This window comes from Phoca vitulina, unplaced genomic scaffold (assembly GCF_004348235.1).
Source record: "Phoca vitulina isolate PV1807 unplaced genomic scaffold, GSC_HSeal_1.0 scaffold47, whole genome shotgun sequence".
Lineage (NCBI taxonomy): Eukaryota > Metazoa > Chordata > Mammalia > Carnivora > Phocidae > Phoca > Phoca vitulina.
In genome coordinates, this window is record NW_022589750.1 from 8,554,903 (window position 1) to 8,560,865 (window position 5,963).

At 43.6% G+C, this 5,963-nt stretch overlaps 1 pseudogene; it reads right to left on the reverse strand.

Annotated features, from left to right (window-relative positions):
• Positions 1–4,176: 4,176 nt before the first annotated feature.
• On the reverse strand, positions 4,177–4,871 carry LOC116649121 (annotated as a pseudogene).
• Between the last annotated feature and the right edge of the window lie 1,092 nt (positions 4,872–5,963).

A 5,963-nucleotide genomic window follows, 5' to 3' on the forward strand; every position in this document is an offset into this window, starting at 1 on the left:
ACTTTCGTGTTGTTAGAGCCCAGCAGTATGTCTTTCTGATAGGTCAATAAATGTCTGTTAAATCTAATTGTATGGATAGTTATTCTAAGGTAAGGCTCTACATTCTCCTCCTACTTGTCTGAGGCGTCCTTCCCAGCGTCCTTATTCCTTATCCACAACCCTCTAAATGTAAGAATTCTCAAGGTCCTTTTAAATTTTTACTTAAGGCACTTCTCTTATGGTCTCATGGCCTCACACAGATTTGTCTACCACACACACACACACATACACACACACACATTTACCACACTGTCTCCAGTTCCATCTCCTCTCCCAAACTCTACACTGAAATTTCCAACTTACGGCTGTCTATAGAACATCCCATGTAGATGTCCTCTCTCTCTCTATAGATGTCTTAAAATAGAACTCATCAGGTGTCTCTACCTTCTATACAGACATCTACAGGTCTGCTCTTCTCCTTCTCCAGCATATCTGGCTTAATGCTGCCCCATCTTCCCAGTATCTTGGGTTCAAAACCTTGTCGTCATCTTAGACTAAATCATCGTCAACTGTCCTTGCCTATTTCTAAACCACCTCTCTAGCATCTCCTCCTTGTTCCCTCACTACAGATGCCCCAGTTCATTGACAAGTCTCATCCCCCTTGGACATATCCCCTATCTTATAGCAAGAACAATATTTTCAACTGCAAATCATACCATACATCTTCCCTTCTTAAAAACTTCAATAGTTTCCCAATGACACAACACAAGTGCACGGTGTAAATATTTTTTAAAAGATTTCTTTATTTTTGAGAGAGAGAGCATGAGTGAGGGGAGGGGCAAAGGGAAAGGGAGAGAGAGAATCTTCAAGCAGACTCCCTTCTGAGAGTAGAACCCAACCTGGGCTTGATCCCAGGACCCTGAGATCATGACCTGAGACAAAATCAAGAGTCAGATGCCCAACTGACTGTGCCACCCAGGCGCCCTATGCACAGTGTAAATATTAACAGAGGATTGTTTAAGGTAGAAGAGAGGAAAACACGGAAGAGTTTCTCAGACTAGACTGCCCGCAGGAAGGTGAGCTTTGAGCCAGATTTTGTAGGAAGAGACAGGATTAATCTCAACTAAGCCAGGGAAAGCAGAGATGTTGTCAAGAATAGAATTGAGAGGAATTCCTTTTTGATCCCAGGGCCTTGTAAATTACTGCTTCTAAATCAGAAAATGGTATTTGTCAGACTTTCCATATCAGATGACAACATTATAGTAATTATTTTTGACAGTCTAAGTGTTTCCACTGAAAAATTGAGGAGCAAGGCTGAAAAAATTCTAAGATCTCTGTTGACAGCATTTTATGCTATAGCAATACTCTTGCATTGATGATTCAAAGGGAAATGGAAGTGTAGATAGTTTTGCTACCAAGAAACAGGCCAAATATTTAGGATTTGAATTGAAGAGTTATTTTTGACTGTTGCAGACTTAGAACATATTTGAGTATTTGTTCCAGGAACACATTTTGAGATTCTGCCAAGCAGAATCATGATCTCCAAAGCATCAAGGTGGCAAAGAACTCCTTTAATGTTTTATAAGTAGGTGTACATCAATCAATCAATAAAAATCCTTAGACTCAATGTGCTTCAATTCCTGCATTTTTGTGAGGCACGTAAAAGTGAATAATCTTTTTTTTTAAATATTCATACCAAAAATAATGGAACACCTATGTCAGCTCAACGTTCCATCAACTTCTGAAGTAATTAGTACATAGAATATAAATTAGTTTTCCTTTTTCCCAAGCACTCTCGGGAATATCTGAAATGCAGAACAAGCATTATTATCAGATTTATATTAATACATTTAAACCTTAGGACATTTACGCAATAGTCTCATTCCTTCCCACAAGCTATCAAATTCCCAGGCTTTTTTTTAGGGTTATGGTAGCATTTCAATACTAGATAGTATTATAGCAGGGGATCAAGAATGAAGAAAGAATAACTAAATGGAAATGACATCAGTAATAATAATAATAATTCGTCCAGCTCAGTTACTCCTTACTTAAGGCCATTTGGTGGAAGCCATCTTGGTCATTCGCTAGGAGACCTCAAGTGTAACAATTGATGAAGAACTCCAAAGTGCCAGGTTTTCCCCAACACAACAAATACAACAAGAGGAGTGATTCCCCAGGAAGTCATGGATATTTTACTTACAAAATCCATTTTAAAAAGCTATTGTTACTAGGACTCTCCTATCCCTCTTGCCCTCCCACTCTCAATAGGGAGGTTGGCGTTAACAGCTGGACCTTTGCCTCCAAGATGAAACCAGAGAATGGGCCCCCTTGGGGGAGGTTTACCAGGGGAGAGCACGCATTGACAACATTGGGTCCTAAGAGGTTCTTAAAGCAGTTTGAGGTACTTCCAGACCTCCACAGCAGACAGGGAGATGTTTGGGGTTGAAAGGGAAAGAAAGATGATTCTGCCCAAGAATGAATTATATGAAAGACTTCCACCTCCAAATGACAGTCTCTTTATTATGGGAATTACCTGTAGATAACCTGCTCTCTGTCCACACACCTGAAGAGCGTGTTGTGTCCTAATGAGCCCAACCCAGGGACAGAGCTAGCAATTCAAGGAGCCTATCAGCAAGGAAGGGAAATCAAAATGGCATTCAATTATGGGGCACCTGCGTGGCTCAGTCCGTTAAGCGTCTGCCTTCGGCTCAGGTCGTGATCCCAGGGTCCTGGGATTGAGCCCCACATTGGGCTCCCTGCTTAGCACGGAGTCTGCTTCTCCCTCTTCCCCGCCCTGCCTCCCCTCAAATAAATAAATAAAAACTGACAAGCCAGACTCAGTACCCTCCTGAGAGCTGCCTGGTAGGACTGGGGAAGGAGAACTATGTGTCAGGTGTACCAGATGCTCTTGGTGCCCAGCCCATAGCCCTTCTGCAGGCATTCACCTTTCTGAGTCAGCTCGATGGCTTCTTACTTCAAGTTCCTGCAACATCTGGCTTTCTCTGGCACTGTGCTTTTTGTCATCTGGCCTGTACACTGGGCAGGCTATGCGGGCAGCCCTCGACCAGTCATCAATGGCCATGGGCATGGACGTCAGTGAGAAAAGCTGCCGCTTCCTCATCTGTCAGGTGCCAAGTGCACTCTGCTCTGCGATCCCCAGTTGCCTGTTGAAGTCACCCGCTCAGGAGGACACCTGTACCGGCTTCCTTCCCTTTCCTATGTTGTCCAACTTCCACTGACCCCTAGTGGTGCTTCCCAGAATCACCTCCAAGGTAAACTCGCTTTTTTTTTTTTAATTTAAAATCAATTAATTAACATACAGTGTATTATTAGTTTCAGAGGTAGAGTTCAGTGATCCATCAGTTGCATAGGACACTCAGTGCTCATTACATCACGTGCCCTCCTTAATGCCCATCACCCAGCTACCCCATCCCCCACCCACTTCCCCTCCAGCAACCCTCAGTTTGTTTCCATCACCCAGTTACCCCATCCCCCCACCCACCTCCCCTCCAGCGACCCTCAGTTTGTTTCCTAGAGTTAAGAGTCTCTTCTGGGGGCGCCTGGGTGGCTCAGTTGGTTAAGCGACTGCCTTCGGCTCAGGTCATGAACCTGGAGTCCCAGGATCGAGTCCCACATCGGGCTCCCAGCTCAGCGGTGAGCCTGCTTCTCCCTCTGACCTTCTCCCCTCTCATGCTGTTTCTCTCTCGCTCACTCTCTAATACATAAATAAATGAAATCTTTAAAAAAAAAAAAAAAGAGTCTCTTCTGGTTTGTAAACTTGCTTTTGAATCTGTCTCAGTGTCTCCTTCTTGGGGAACTGAACCTAAGACTCTAGACCTGCAAGGTCTTCTCTGCTCTTTGCAATTTTTATCTTTTTGCAAGTGTGTAAAGTCAGAGAAGTTTGTATTAATCCAAGGAAGGTTTTCATTTTCAGAAGTCTTCAGAAATATTAAAAAATAAATAAAAATTAACTGAAGTAAGTTGACTATTATTTTTTCCAATCTGACTACAAATGTGACCCACTTAATCTTTTTTTATTTAACAGTTTATTATGATTTATAAGTGTCATTTTAAAAACATCAGTCCATTAAACTATGTAGAAATAAGTACGCAAAAAGTCTGCAAAACAAAACATACTTTAAACATGTTTAAGTAGAGGGATTATCTGAAATTCCAGATTTTTCAGTCACTTAGTTATTATGCTGTGGCCGCCAAGTAATCCTTAACTTCAGTCGGAGTGAGCCTCCTGAATCCGGCTTCATTGCAGATTCCAACCTCTATGTCGTCTTCTGTCATTTGCCCTTCAAAGTTTTCCTTTAGGGTTAATATGGCTGTATGAATGTCATCTTCAAGTTCCAGGTCTTCATTATATCTTTTCTCGAGGAAAGTCTTCCCCATTCACATAGTTCTTTCGCATTGCTGTAGCTTTCCAGGCAAAGTAAGCTCCAGATGGATCTGACTGAAATAAATACAGTCGCCCCTCATTCCAACCACAAATTAGTAGGGAAACTCCAAACGGACGAACACCACCTGACTGAGTGTATTCTTGCATCACTGAAGCTACTCTCTGTACCAGCTGCGCTGTGGGAATGGGTTCTTGGTAAACGAGATAGTATTGCTGAGCTAGTTTTCACGAGCACTCTGTAATCAGGGCCCATGCCACTCTACACCAGGCCTATATGCTTGGTAATCGGTTCCACTTTGTGTACACTTCGCTCATCATACAGAATGGATTTCTGTTTCTTCTCAGTTGCTAATACCACACCATTTGCAGCTTTAATTCCCACTGAAGGGGCTCCTCCAGCTATAGCAGCCAAAGCATATTCAGTCTGGACAAGTTTACCAGATGGGCTGAATGTAGTCAGCGAAAAGCTGTAACCGCATTCCGCCATCTTTATCTGGAGTCCCACTTAATCTTTTTAGGAGACAAATTGATAATAAAGCATTTCTTCTCAATTAATTGGTGGAGACCCTGGGGCTCGCATTGTCAAGAAGTCCAGGATCTCCTTCTTTTAAGAAAAAAAAATTTTTTTTTAATTTTTAAAAAAGATTTTCTTTATTTTTAGAGAGAGAGCATGCGCAGGGGGTGGGGCAGGGGCAGAGGGAGAGGAAGAACGAGTCTCAAGCAGTCTCTGTGCTGAGTGCAGAGCCCGTCATGAGGCTGGATCTCACGACCCTGGGATCACAACCTGAGCCTAAACCAAAGTCAGAAGCTTAAGGACTGTACCACATGGCCACCACCAGGATCTCCTTCTTGAGGCCTCGACCCCCTCCCCACCCACCTCATGTATAGTCCAAAAACCTCAGGCAGAGAGAGAAACAGCAGATGTGACCAGTTCACTAAGAAGACCTAGACTGGGTTTGCCATTGATCTCATTGCTGCCACCAAAACCTGTTCTTTAAGGCTTGCTCTGCCCCAATGGAAGCATCCCTGCCCAAGGCCACTGCCCTCAGTGACTTGGTTCCCAGAACCAGCTCAGGAGTGCTCCGTGTCCAGGCTCCAAGGCTGAAATTCCCACGCTGGGCCTTGGGACCAATGTGCACAGCCATGTGAGGCCATTGAGGTGTTGAGAGAAGAGTCACAAGCATCTGCTCCAAGGAGATTGTCAGATTTGACCAGGCTATGGGGACATTGGAAGCATCTCTTGATAAACAGATAATATGCAACCTTACCGAGTCCCTGCTCCATAAGTCAATGAAGGTTTTGAAAAACTTCTCAAAAAATAGATGTCAAGGGGTGCCTAGGTGACTCAGTCAGTTAAGCATCTGCCTTTGGCTCAGGTCATGATCCTGGGGTCCTGGGATTGAGCCCCCCATCGGGCTCCCTGCTCAGCGGGGAGTCTGCTTCTCCTTTTCCCTCTGTCCCTCCTCCCACTTGTATGCTCTCTCTCACTCACTCTCTCTCTCAAATAAATAAGATCTTTTTTAAAAAAAATAGATGTCAAAATGTGTATGTTACTGCATCCATACAGTGAAATTGGGGT